At 37.6% G+C, this 14,619-nt stretch overlaps 1 long non-coding RNA gene across 1 annotated transcript; it reads right to left on the reverse strand.

The window, feature by feature from the left end:
* Nucleotides 1–3,594: 3,594 nt before the first annotated feature.
* Nucleotides 3,595–12,873, reverse strand: LOC127005455 (uncharacterized). Its single transcript, XR_007758557.1, has 2 exons — nt 12,676–12,873; nt 3,595–4,213 (listed from the first exon to the last, which is right to left on the reverse strand). It is a non-coding gene; the product is annotated as an uncharacterized LOC127005455 (long non-coding RNA).
* Between the last annotated feature and the right edge of the window lie 1,746 nt (nt 12,874–14,619).

Here is a 14,619-nt window from a genome sequence, read left to right on the forward strand (position 1 = left end):
CAGCTCACCTGCGACCTCATTAACGCCGCTTCCAGGTGAGTCATCAAGCTCATTACTCACGTGACAGCATAATTAACGTCCTCCCACCTGGCCTGCTTCACTCACTCTCACTTTTACTCACTTTCACTTTCTCTTTCTCTCGTTAATGAAAGAACAACACCTATTATCTTTTTTTGTGTTTTTTTTCTTCCTCTTTGTCGATATATATTTTTGTTTGTTTGTTTTCTTTCATATTTTCTGGCCTCTATCTTTCTTTTTTGGGGGTTTGTTTTGAGTGATGTGATTTTTTTTTTTTTTTTTAGGTGTGTATTTTCTTTTCCTCTTTCTCCTCCTCCTCCTCATTCTCCTCCTCCTCCTCCTCTTCCTCCTCTTCCTCCTCTTCCCCTTCCATTAACGCCTTGGAATCCACCTGAAGATTTAGCAAGTATTTCCACACCCCCTTGGCCTCAATTCTCCTCCTTCCCCCCCTTCCCCCCTTCCTCCCTTGTCCCCCTTCCCCCCTTCCTTCCTTCCTTCCTCCTCCCTTATCCCCCACTACCTCCCCCCTTAAGCCGCTTACCCTCCCTGAATTCACTAATGGCAAGGGAGAGCACTTGAGGGGAGCTTCTGATACCTTATTTAGGATGCTAAGAATAAGGTGCGGGATTACAGTGTTATGAGAAGGGTGTTGTATGTTGGGGGGGGGTTATTATTGATTGATTTCTTGATTTTTTTTCGTTTTCTTGTATTTTTTTTGTATTTCTTTTATTTTTTAGTCTTATTTTTCTTCGTTTTTTTTATTTTATTCTATTGCATTTTGTTTTAATTATTTGGTATTTTATTTAATTGTTTTTATATTAATTTCTTGATTGTTTTTCGTTTTTCTTGAATATGATTTTTTTCTCTTTGTTCATTTATTTTCTTGTTCTTGTTTTTATTTGTATAATGTTATTTGTGTTTATTTATCTACTTTCTACTTTTTTGTTCGTTTTTATAAGATTAAGCTTCTGCTTGTCCTTTTTTTGTAATGTTTTCTTGTTTGTTTTACTGTTTTTTTTTCTTAATGTGTTGCTAAATGTTGTTTTTGTTGTTGTTGTTGTAGACTGTCGTATTCTAGTAAATAACTTATGAGATTGGTTGCTCTCTCTCTCTCTCTCTCTCTCTCTCTCTCTCTCTCTCTCTCTCTCTCTCTCTCTCTCTCTCTCTCTCTCTCTCTCTCTCTCTCTCTCTCTCTCTCTCTCTCTCTCTCTCATCTCCCCTTTTTCTCCATGATTTATTCCTTTCTTTCTTTCTCTTTATCCCTCTTTTAATCTCCTTTATGTTTTGTTTCCCTGCAATTTATCATTCATTTACATCTCCCTTCCATTATTATTATTATTATTATTATTATTATTATTATTATTATTATTATTATTATTATTATTATTATTATTATTATTTTCTTTATGCATGTGATTCCTGTCTTCATCTTACTCTCCTATTTTCTTTATTTGTCTTTTCTTCATTATCATTCACTTACTCCTTCTCCTCTTCCTCTTCCTTCTCCTTCTCCTCCTCTTCTTTTCTTCCTTGCTTTTCATCCACTTCAAGTCCATTCCTTTTTTATCATTTTGCTACTTAGTCAATATTTTCTTATTTATTTGTTTGTTTATTTATTTATAGTATTAATATTGGCTTGGGTTGGGTTGAGTTAGGTTAAGGTTGGCTAGGTTAGGTTAGGTTAGGTTAGGTTGAGATGCATGAAATTACAAGGTTTATCTATTTTCTCTTCATTTTATCTTTCTTTACTTCCTTTTTCAATTCCCACTCACAAGTTTTCTCCTTCCTCCTTTTCTTCCTCCTCCTCCTCCTCCTCCTCCTTCACAACAAACTCTTCTTTCCTCCTCAGGTCATCTCGTCTCCTCTCATTCTTTCTCTTCTCTCAAAGTTTTCTCAATCTCCCCTCCCTCTTCTTACCTGCTCTCTCTCTCTCTCTCTCTCTCTCTCTCTCTCTCTCTCTCTCTCTCTCTCTCTCTCTCTCTCTCTCTCTCTCTCTCTCTCTCTCTCTCTCTCTCTCTCTCTCTCTCTCTCTCTCTCTCTCTCTCTCTCTCTCTCCTTCATTTGTATCTCGTTTATTATATTTTTCTCCTCTTCTCATTTTTCCTCCACTTCTCTCCATCATCATATTTATACCTCCATCTCTCTTAATTTTTCTCTCCTTTCCGTCCCTTTCTTCCCTCCCTCCTCCTTTCTTCCATTTTTTATCTCCTTCCCTCCCTCCTAGCATTCTTCATATATTCGTTATTTCTCCTCCTCCTCCTCCTCCTCCTCCTCCTCCTCCTCCTTCCTTCCTTCCCCTCGAGACATTGCCTTGATTATTCTTCCTCCCTTCCTTCCCTCCTATGTTTCCTGTTTCCCTCCTCCTTCATTTCTTCCTTTATTTTTCCTTCCTCAATATCTTTTTTCTCCTTCCTTTTTCGCTTTCCTTTTTTGCCGTCTTTCCTTTTCTTCTCTTTTCCTTCCTTTCCCTTTTCTTTCCTCCTTCGTTTCATTCGCCTCTTCCAATCCTTCTTTATTTTATTTCCTTCACTTTTCAATTCCTCTCTTCCTTCCTTCCTTATCTTTATCTTTACTCCGCCATATTCCCTTCTTTCCTTTCTCTTTTTCACTTTCTTCTCTCGTTCCCTCCTTCCCTTTCTTCTTCCCTTCGTTCTTCATTTAGAGACTTGCTTCCTCGTTCCCCCAGTGCTCCTCCTCCCACTTTTTCCCTCCTTTCCTTTCCCCTCCTTTCCCTTCCTTTCCCTTCCCTGCCTTCCCTTCACATCCTACTTTTCTTCTTTATTTTCTTTCCCTTCCTTCCTGCCCTTTCTTATCATCCCTTCCTTTCCCTTCCCTTCCCTCTCCTTCCCTTCCCACCCTTCCCACCTTCTATATTTCCTTTTCCTTCCTTCCTGCCTTCTCTAATCATCCCTCCCTTTCCCTCCCTCCCCTTCCCCTCCCTTCCCTTCCCTTCCCTTCCCTTCCCCTCCCTTCCCTTCCCTTCCCTTCCCTTCCCACCTTCTAGTATATATCCTTTTCCTTCCTTCCTGCCCTCTCTAATCATCCCTCCCTTCCTTACCTTCCCCTCCCTCCCCTCCCTTCCTTACCTTCCCCTCCCTCCCCTCCCCTCCCTTCCCTTCCCTTCCCTTTGAGACTTACCTGCTAGTGAAGTGACATGTGTCCATTCTTGTTTCCCCTCCCTCGTCTTCTCTCCCTCTCTCCCTTCCCCTCACTCCCTCTCTCCCTGGGGCCTCTCCATCCCTCTCTCCTCTCCCTTGCCCGCCTTGAGGTCACAGGGGGCTTGGAGGAAAGGGAGGGGGGCAGGGGGGCAGGGGGTAAAGGGGGGGTAGCTGGAAGGTTCTCTGCGATGCTGTCTTCCTCGGTTTTCCTTTTATTTTTTGTTTTGTTTTTTTCTTTCTTTGGTATTTTTTGTCTTGTCTTTGTTTTTTTGTTTTTTGTTTTTTTCCTTTTGTCGATTCAAGAAACTCTGATTTGTTTTTTTTATTTATTAATTTTATCACTTTCTTCTTTTTTATCTTTTTTCTTTCTTTACTTGTTTTTTCTCTAATTTATTTTCTTATCTATGGTTTTTTTCACTTTTATTTTTGTTTTTATTATTTTCTCTCCTTATCTTTGGTTTCTGTTTCTCTTTCTGTCTTGCCTTGTATTTTCTTTTCTTTCTTTCGTTTTCTTTTATTTCGAGTTTATCCCATTTTTCTTCCTTTAGTTTCTCTTCGCCACACTCAAGTCCCTCTCACGACCTTCCTCTGAATTTGTTTGTCTTCCTGTCTTCCACTCTCATTTCCTCTGTCTCGTTCCACTTTCTTTTCCCTCAGTCTCTCTTCTTTATTTTCTTTCCTCTCTTCCACTTTATTTTATTACTTTCTTTTATTTTCTGTTCCTTTTGTGGTCCTCTTTATCTCTTTTTATATATATTTAGCTCTTCCTCTTTCCATTTTAGTTTTCCTTTTCTCTTCCCTACTATCGCTATCCAATATATTTTCCCTTATTTTCCTTTGGTTCTGTTTTTTTCTTCTTTTTTTCACTGTTATGTACCTATTAGTTTTCCTTTCCTTTCACTTTTTTATATATTTTCCACTTATGGTTTAATTTCACTGTTTTCCTTTAATATGTTTTCCTTTCCACCCCTTTTTTTATTTCTTAAGTATCTGTTATTTTGTCTTCGTTCTCCCACTTTCTTTCGTTACTTTCCTTCCTGCCAATTAAATTTAATTATAATTTTCATATTTTCTTTTTTGCTTCACTCCACTCTTCTTTTAACTTTTGGGGTCCTTACTCTGTGTTATTTTCTGTTTTTCACTTTCCTTTAGTCTTTTCCTTCCTTTACTTTCTTCTTCACTTCACTATACTCTTTTCATTATTTTTTTCTGGTCCTCTGTTTTTTTTCTATATTTATTTTCCTTTCTGTCACTCTCCTTTAGTTTATTTTTCCGTTCCTCCACCTCCTTTGCTTTCTTCCTTAACTTCACTCTTCTTTAACTTTTTTGGTCCTTTTTTATGTATTTTCTCTTCATTTATTTTTCGTTCTGTCTCTTTTCAGCTTTTACCTTTTACGTTTTTCCCTTCACTTTCGCGTTCACCTTCACGGCCCATTTAGCGTCTCGTCATTTTCCGCATCCCGTCACTTACTTTTCGCATTAATTGGGGCGAATTAATATTAGTTCTACAACACTTAATTGCCGAACAACTTTTTGGCAGTAATTAGTTAGCGAAACGACCATTTACGTTATTATTTTTTTTTCGGCGCCAACTCGACGTATTGCATAATTGTTAGGCTCCTAAAATTTTAATTAATTGTTGCGTATCATTTTTTGTGCGTATAACTTGAGTGTAATTTGCATGTATAATGATTCCCATATGCTGTCACGGTATGAGGGAGGGGGGTGTTTTTGTTTGTTTGGTTGTTTGTTTTGGTTGGTGGTTTCATTGTTTCAGCATTTGTTTCAGCGTTTCTTTGTTTGCATATTTGTTTTGTTGATTATTTACTTTCTTAACCGTAATATTTTTTCACCTTTTTTATTTTTATTGTAAAGGAAACAGTTCAAGGGCAAAAAAAAGAAAAAAAAAGGAAACAATAATTTAAAAAAAGCCCGCTACTATTTATTTTTCTAGTTCTTGTATTGATTTTACTTCATTTTATTTCATCATTTTCTATTTTTATTTATTATTTTATGATGATCTGTTTAAGTGCCCTTTATATTATTTTTTTTTATAGTTTCTATCATTCAAAACAAAGGATCGAGTAACCGTATAGATTTTTTGTTATGTTTTATTTTAATGCAATATTTCATAAAAGTTTGATTTGACGTTCACTTATTTATTATTATTCTTTCCTCATGATTCGCTCGCGGTTATCACTCATATATGGATTTTCGCTTTAATTTGATATATTTGTTCAGATGTAATGTTCTCTTTATGCTATTTTTCATTTCCTCTGATATCCATATTTTCAACGTGCTCTCCTCCCTGCTTTTACTCATTTACATTAAAAACAAATCATTGGATCTAATTTCCCCTTTTTTTTATAACATTCGGAACGCCATATTTGCACATTTATACTTCATCCTTTCCCAGCTTCATTATTTGCCGCCTTTCCTCCCTGCTGTTATTCCTTTACATTAAAAACAAATGAGGAGTTTTAATTTCCCCCTTTTTAGTATAATATTCGTAGCGCTATATTTGCACATTTCTTCCCCTCTTCCCAGTTTCATTATTTGCTGTCTCTCCTTCTTGTTATTATTCCTTTTTATTGAAACCAAATCAGGAAGAGTTCTAATTTCTCCTTTTTGTATAATATTCGTAACGTCATATTTGCACATTTTTTCTTCACCCCTTTCTAGTTTCATTATTTGCTGTCTCTCCTTCCTGCTGTTTCTCATTTATATTGAATACAAATTAGGAAGAGTTCTAATTTCCCCTTTTTTTGTATAATATTCGTAAAGTCATATTTGCACATTTTTACTTCATCCCTTCCAAGTTTCATTATATTCTGTCTCTCCTTCCTGCTGTTTCTCATTTATATTGAATACAAACTAGGAATGGTTCGAATTTCCCCTATTTTGTTTAATATTCGTAACGTCATACTCGCAAATTTTTACTCGGCCCCTTCCCAGTCTCATATCTGTTTCAATACTGTTATTATACTGATGAAACACGTAGCTAACATGTAATCACTATTCGGACTGTTATACCGTACTATGTTTGTTTGTTTTATTTTTTATTGATCGTTTTCTTTTTTTTTTTCTTTTTTGTTAATATTTCAAGTCCTTTTTTTAATTCTTCCTTTTACGTGTTTCCTGTTGATTTTCTTCTTCTGTTCTTTCTATTTCCTTCCTTTATTTTCTCTTTATCTATGTTTTCCTTGCAGTCACTTTCCTTTGTTATTTTATCTTCCGTTTCTCTCTCTGCCATTATTCTGTTTTCTTCCTCTTTGCTCTCTTTATTTAATTTCCCTCCTCATTTCTCTGTCATTTTTTCAGTTTTTTCCTTTTTTCTTTCTTTTTTCCGATATTTATTTTACTTTCCATTCTTCTGCCATTATTCTTTTTTCTCCCTTATTTTCTTTCTATACGATATGTTTTATTGAAAGTCTCATCGTTGTGTTTCCTCCCTTTCACTTTAACTTCCATCATTTCACGTCCAGTTAATTCGTCACACTCATTTGTAAGGCGGTGAAGCGGCAAACTAACATCATTATTTTGTCGTTTGATATAATACTTAGCAAAAGCTATTATGAACAATGCTTTCTATTCCTCCCTTTTATGCATATTTCAGTGATACAATTCTCGCGCCGTTTCCACTCGTTTAAAAAGCTATTAGGCAAGAGAGTATTTTTTTTTCTTTTTTGTTTTTTTGTTTTGATGTGATATTCCGTAAAAGCTACAATACTAGGGATTTGATTTTTTTTATTTGGATTAAAAAAAATTTCGCTTAAATTTCACTCATTGATAAGGCGACCGAATAGCATCGATATTTTACAGTTTGATGTCATGTATGTGAAAACGATAATGTGTAATGTTTTTTTGTATATATATTTATAAGTCTATTCTATTTATTCATTTATTTTATTTTACTTTTTATTTACTTCTTTTTTGCTCAGTGTCTCCTCAGTTACAAAGCAAAAGGAGCAACATTATTAATTACTGGTTTATTTCGTGTGTCATTTTTCTCTCATGTCACTTAAACAAAGTAATGAAAATACTCGTGTTTGCCCTTAAATGTGTAGGCCTATAAGTATCACTTTTGTTGTTGCTGTTGTTGGTGGTGTTGTTGTTGTTTATCGGGTTCAGTATTTTTCATTTACGTCAGTTTTGTTTTGCTCTTTATTTATCTGCGAACATTTTTTTATTTTCTTCCGCTCTCATTTTCATTGCCTTTCGCTTTCATTTTTTTTCATTTTCTTCCGCTCTAATTTTCATTGCCTTTCGCTTTCATTTTCTTTCTAATTTTTTAACGTTTTTATTTTCATTTTCGATCGCTTTTTATTTTCATATTCTTTCCCTTTCATATTCATATTCTACCGCTTTCATTTTCATTTCCTTTCGCTTTCATTTTCATTTTCTTTCCCTTTCATTTTCTCTTTTCATTCTCTTTCTTCATTTTCTTTCCCTTTCATTTTTTTTCATTTTCTTTTCCTTTCATTTTCATTTTGTTTCCCTTTCATTTTCATTTTCATTTCATTTCCCTTTCATTTTCATTTTCTTTCCCTTTTCTTTTCATTTTCTTTGTTTCATTTATATTTTCTCTCCCTTTCACTTTCATCTTCATTTTCTTTCCCTTTCATTTTCATTTCCATTTTCTTTCCCTTTCCCTTTCATCTTCATTTCCTTTCCCTTTCATTTTAATTTCCATTTCCCTTTCATTTACATTTTCTCTCCCTTTCATTTTCATTTCCATCTTTTTCCTTTCATTTTCATCATCATTTCCTCTCCTTTTCATTTTCTTTCCCTTTCATTCTTATTTTCTTCCGCCTTCATTTTCATTTTCTTCTTCTCTCATTTTTATTTCCATTTCCTTTCCCTTTCCCTTTCATTTTCATTTCTGCTTCGCCACGCTTCAATTCTCTTTATGCTTTACCGGCTGACTGTATCCTTGCTCTTCTCATTTTCCTTGTCATTTCTGTTCTCTCATCGGCTAATTCATTTTATATATTTTCTTTCCTTTCACATCACAGCGCTGTTATCTCTTCGCATTTGTTTATATTTTGCATTATGATTTAACTTCTCATTTTCGCTCTTTCATCGACCAATTTATTTTATCTGTTTTCATTCTCTCTTCACAACACGACGCGTTTTGTTTTTGTCTTTGTTTTGTTTTGTTTTACCTTCCGGCCTTTTGTCTTTTCTTCCTACATTTCCTTCGCCATTTAAGTTCTTTTTTAACTTTCTTTTTTTCTTTTATTTTTTCTCTATTTTCATTCTCTCTTCACAACACGACACGTTTTGTTTTTGTCTTTGTTTTGTTTTGTTTTACCTTTCGGCCTTTTGTCTTTTCTTCCTACATTTCCTTCGTCATTTCAGTTCTCTCTTAACTCTTTCTTTTTCCTTTTAATTTTCGGCAGATTAAATTTTAGTTCTCTTATATCATGTTTTGTTTCTATTTAATCTACCTTTGCCTATTTTTCCTCTCTCCTTCGCATCACATCTTTCTCATCATCATCATCATCACCATCATCATCCTTGCATCTTCTTTTTTCATCTCTTTCTTCCCCGCTTTATTTTTTTCGTTACCAATATCGTGTCACTTTTTTTTTTCGTTTTTTCTGTTTTTTTTTTTTTTATCATCTCGCGTCATCGTCTTTCATCCTCGCTTCTGCCTCTTGCTCACACATTCTCTCTCTCTCTCTCTCTCTCTCTCTCTCTCTCTCTCTCTCTCTCTCTCTCTCTCTCTCTCTCTCTCTCTCTCTCTCTCTCTCTCTCTCTCTCTCTCTCTCTCTCTCTCTTTAGCACGAGTTCTCTTTCAGTACAAAGTCACCAAAGGAAACAGAGAGAGAGAAAGAAGAAGAAGAAATGAAAATACGTCTTAAGTTGAAACGAAACTTAGAATAACAAAAAAAGTAAATAAATAAGTGAATAAAGAAAATGAGAGAAAGAAAGAGAGAGAAATATTGTGAATTAGGAAGATATGAAAAAAAATCTCAAGGGAGAGCTAAAAGAAATTAACATGAAAGATAAATTAGAAAAAAAACTACTCACTCACTCACTCACTCACTCTCACTCTCTCACTCTCCTTCCTCTCACTTAAAGAATTAGGGAAGGTAAGAGGAAGGAAGAAGGAAGGGAGGAGGAGGAGGAGGAGGAGGAGGCGAAGAAGAAGAAGAGAAGGGGAAGCGAGGGTAAGGGCAGTAGAGAGAAAAGGAGAAAGGAAGATGAAAAAGAAGATAGAATGAAGGGGAAGAGGGAGAGAAAGTGGAAGATGAAGGGAAGAAGGGAGAATGGAAAGGAGAGAGACAGTAAGAAAGAAGAGAAGGGAGGAAGGTAGAAGGAGAGAAAGAGGGAGGAAAGAAAGGGCAATGCAGAGAGAGAGAGAGAGAGAGAGAGAGAGAGATTAATGAAGAAGGGAAGAAAGGAGGGAGAAGGTGACTAATTTCTTCCTCTTTCCTTCCTTTTTTTCCTTTCTATATTCTTCTTACCATTATTTCCGTCTTTGTTTCCTTCATTTTCCTTTGTTCTTTTATTCCTTTTTTTCCTTCCTTTCTTTCATTCCTTTTTTTCTCCTTCCTTTATCTTTTCATATTTTTGGCTTTCATTCTTCCTTACTTTCTGCGTTTCCTTTTCATTCCTTTTTTTTCCTTTTCCATTTTTTATTTCCTTTTTTATTTCTCTTTCATTGATTTCCTTTTCTTCCAACTTTCCTCTTTTTCTTTCATTCTTTTCTCTTTCGATGTTCTTTTCCTTTTCTTCAATTCTTCCTTTTTTTTCTTTCCTTTCTTTTGCGATGTTTTTTTTCCTTTTTTCCTTTCCTTCCTTTCTGTCTTTCCTTGTTTCATTTCCTTCCATTATTTTTTTTCTCCTTTCCTTTCCTTCCTTTCTCTTTCCTTGTTATTTTCCTTTTCTTCCTTTCTTTCTTCCCTTTCCTTCCTTTCTGTCTTTCATATTATTCCTTTCCCCCATTCCGTTCCTTCCTTTCTCTTTCGATGTTTTCTTTCCTTTTCTTCCAGTCTTCCTTTATTATTCTTTCTTTTCCTCTCCGTGTTTGTACTTCCTCTTCTACGCGACCTCCTTTTTTTCTCCTTTTTTCTTCCTTTCTTTCATATTATTTTTAGGTCGCGAGGAAAGGGCCTCATCAAACACGTATTCAACTCTTTTTTTCTTCTTTTCTTCCTCTCTTTCTTCCTTTTTTCTCTAAATTTAACGTGTCTTTCCAATTAAGGATTTTTCTTCTCCACAACTTTTTATTTTTTTGCTTTTTTCTTGAAGTTTTTAATCTCGTCTTAAAAAATATTTCTTCGCTTGAGGATTTAATTGAGGGTGTGTGTATGTGTGTGTGTGTGTGTGTGTGTGTGTGTGTGTGTGTGTACTTACGCGCACCCACAAACACACACACACACACGCACACGCACACAGAAAATAACAGCAAAACCAACAAGTAATATGAACGTAAAGAAAGATATTGCGTGTAAATAATTGAATAAACAGCAAAGAAGAATTAAAAAGAAAAAATCACATACAGGCAAACAAATAAACACACACACACACACACACAGTTTCCACAAACACCGCATAATATCGCTCCCATAACTCGAGAGAGAGAGAGAGAGAGAGAGAGAGAGAGAGAGAGAGAGAGAGAGAGAGAGCAAACACGAAAACACACCACACCCGCCCACATCTTCACACACACACACACACACACACACACACACACACACACACACACACTGACACACACACATACACTGAACAATATATATAACAAAAAAAGACTTTAAACGTTTTCTTCAACAAGCAAAACTTTTCACTCAGGAGAAACTAAACTGAACTCAGGAGAAACTAAACTGAACTTCACTCATTATCTTTTTTTTTCTTTTCCAAGAGTGAGTGAGTTTGTGAGTGAGTGAGTGAGTGAGTGAGTATGAGGCAACGCACTCTAATCCTTATCCCCATTCACTGCACGCAACTTCCCACTACTCACTTCCCTTTTTCTCTCCCTTGAATGAGTGAGTGAGTGAGGGATGGAGTGAGTAAGGGAGTGAGTAAAAATTATTCAACGCACGCCACTTTCCCCCTTCACTACACGCAACTTCCTACTCACTTCCCTTTTTATCCCCCTTGAATGAGTGATTGAATGAGTGAGTGAGTGAGTGAGTGAGTGAGTGAGTGTGTGAGTGGGACAAAACAAATGACAACTTTTATTTTTCACCTCACGTAACTTTTTCGAGCAGGTAAACACCACTCGCTACTGTTTCCTGCCCGTTGAGTGAGTGAGTGAGTGAGTGAGGCGAGACACACACACACACACACACACACACACACACACACACACATATGCATACTTTCACTCGTTTCCTTCACCGCACCCACTCTTCCACGCACCCAAACATTCACTGCTCGCTATTTCACCCCGACGAACGAGTAGGTGAGTGAGTAAGTGCGTGAAAAGACGAGTAAGCGAGTGAGTGAGTGACATGAAACAACTTGAATCATTTTTTTTTCATTGCAAGTAAATTTTCTCCCAGCTGAACACACTACTCACTACTCGCTTACTCCTACCTTTCGGGCGAGCGAGTAGGAAAACGAGTGAACGAGTGAGGAAACACGAGTAAACGAGTGAGTATGTTAAACGGAGGTCCGTGAGTCACTTTTTTTTTGTTTTTGTTTTTTGTTTTTACTTCAAGCAACTTTTGGGTCCACTCGTCACTGTTTCCTCTCCTGCGAGCGAGTGAAAATGTGAAAAGTAACGAGAAATTATTTAAAAGAAACACTATACACCTTTTTTTACGTTTTTTTTTTTCACTATACACAACTTTTCACACAGTATCTCTCCCTTCAACGAGTGGGCGAGCGAGTAAGCGAGTAGACGAGTAAGGAAAGAACGAGTAGACCAGTAAAAAAAAAAAAAAGCGAGAATCACTTAATCACTTTTTTTTCGACGCACGCAACTTTTCATATCACTCGCAACCTTTTATTCAACGCTGAACGAGTTAGGGAACGAGTGAACGAGTGAGAAAAACGAGTAAGCGAGTAAATAACTAACTTGAAACACCACTTTTTTCACGTTTATTTCACTTTTCCGAACTTTCCACGCCTTTGCATCTCCATTCAACGAGTTATGGAACGAGTAACCGAGTGAACGAGTCAGAAAAAAACGAGAAAAACGAGTAATTAAACCATACAACACTAATTTTCCACGTTATTTCACTTTGCGCAACATTTATCCCCACTCGACCTTTTCCTCACCCCTGAACGAGTTAGGGAGCGAGTGGGCGAGTGAACAAGTGAAAAAATACGAGAAAACGAGCGAACACTACAATATTTTCACGTGTTTACACTTTACGGAACTTGTCACACAGTCGCTACCTTTCCCGTGCCTCTCCTCTGCCTTGAACGAGTTAGGGAGCGAGTTAGCGAATGAACGAGTGAAAAAAACGAAAAAAACGAGCGAACACTACAATATTTCCACGTGTTTTCACTTTACGGAACTTGTCACACCTGTCGCTACCTTTCCTTTGCCACTCCTCTGCCCTGAGCGAGTTGGCGAGCGAGTGGGCGAGTGATAGAGTGTCCCAGTGAGGCGGGCGGGGCAGGGGCGGCGCGCAGGTCCTCCCAGCAGGCACTGAGCCACGCCAGTGAGGTGCCATCAGGGCCAACACGGTGCCACGGCCTCTGAGGGGGTTGCCGTGCGTCGCTGCCTTCCTCAACTCTCGGCTTTTGCGATACTCCAGGTCCTGCCCTCTCCCTCCTCTCCCTCCCTCTCCTTCTTCCTCCCTGCCTCCTCTCTCTCCCTGCCGACTCTCCCTACCCTCCGCCCTTCTCTTCTGGTTTTCTCTTCTTTTGGTTTCTCTTCTGCTGCCTCCTCCTCCTCTTCCTTCTTTTCCTCCTTTGGTTCATGTGTTTTCTTCTCTTTTCTTCTTGTTTTTCTTTACTTCGTTTGCTTTTTTTTTCCATTGGGTGTTTTCTTCTTCCTCTTCCTGTTCTTCCTCTTCCTGTTCTTCCTCTTCTTTCTGTTCCTGTTCTTCCTCTTCTTCCTCTTCCGCTCTGTTTCGTTCTCTTTCTCCTCCACGCCCTAAGAACTTCCCCTCCTCCTCCTCCTCCTCCTCCTCCTCCTCTTCCTCCTCTTCTCTCCTCTCCTCTCACCTCTCTCTTCTTCCTTCACTCACTTCCTCCCTCCTCCTCCTCCTTCACCTCCTCCTCATCCACTCACTTCCTTCCTTCCTCCTCCTCCTCCTCCTCCTCCTCCTCCTCCTCCTCTTCCCCCCATCTTCTCTCACCTCTCTTTTTCCTTCACTCACTTCCCTTCTCCTCCTCCCCTCATGCACTCACTTTCCTCCTCCTCCTCCTCCTCCTCCTCCTCCTCCTCCTCCTCCTCCTCCTCCTCCTCCTCCTCCTCCTCCTCCTCCTCCTCCTCCTCCACCACTTCCCTCAGCTTGCCAATACGATACCAGAAACGTGATGGGTAAATAACATGACAGACAGACGTGCCTCCTAGGTTAAGGAAGAGGAGGAAGAGGAAGAGGAAGAGGAGGAGGAAGAGGAGGACAAGTGGGTCTTATCCTGTGATTGCTTTGGCGTTTGGAATTGTTTTTTATTTGCTTTTTTTTCACGCTTTATTATCACTTTTTATTTATCGTTCCAGACTATTTTTGAAACTGAGTAAAGAGAGAGATAGAGAAGGAAATTGAAGAGGTAGAAAGTTGCGATAAGTATGAAGATTTTGCGATTTTGGTTTTACAGTTACAGTTTACACTCGCTACCTTTTCCTCAGCCCTGAACGAGTTAGAGAGCGAGTGAGCGAGTGAAAAAGTGAAAAAAAACGAGAAAAACGAGTAATTAATCTTAAAAAAACACTAATTTTCCTCGTTATATCACTTAACGCAACATTAATCGCCACTCGCTACCTTTTCCTCAGCCCTGAACGAGTTAGAGAGCGAGTGAGCGAGTGAAAAGTGAAAAAAACGAGAAAAACGAGTAATTAATCTAAAAAACACTAATTTTCCTCGTTATATTACTAAACGCAACATTAATCGCCACTCGCTACCTTTTCCTCACCCCTGAACGAGTTAGAGAGCGAGTGAGCGAGTGAAAAAGTGAAAAAAAACGAGGAAAACGAGTAATTAAGCTAAAAAACACTAATTTTCCTCGTTATATCACTTAACGCAACATTTATTATCACCACTCGCTATCTTTTCCTCACCTCTGAACGAGTTAGAGAGCGAGTGAGCGAGTGAAAAAGTAAAAAAAGAAAAGAGAAAAACGAGTAATTAATCTAAAAAACACTAATTTTCCTCGTTATATCACTTAACGCAACATTAATCGCCACTCGCTACCTTTTCCTCACCCCTGAACGAGTTAGGGAGCGAGTGAAAGAGTAAAAAGAACGAGAAAAACGAGTAATTAAGCTAAAAAAAACACGTAATTTTCCACGTTACATCACTTAACGCAACAT

Source organism: Eriocheir sinensis, chromosome 30, assembly GCF_024679095.1.
Source record: "Eriocheir sinensis breed Jianghai 21 chromosome 30, ASM2467909v1, whole genome shotgun sequence".
NCBI classification, from domain to species: Eukaryota; Metazoa; Arthropoda; class Malacostraca; order Decapoda; family Varunidae; genus Eriocheir; species Eriocheir sinensis.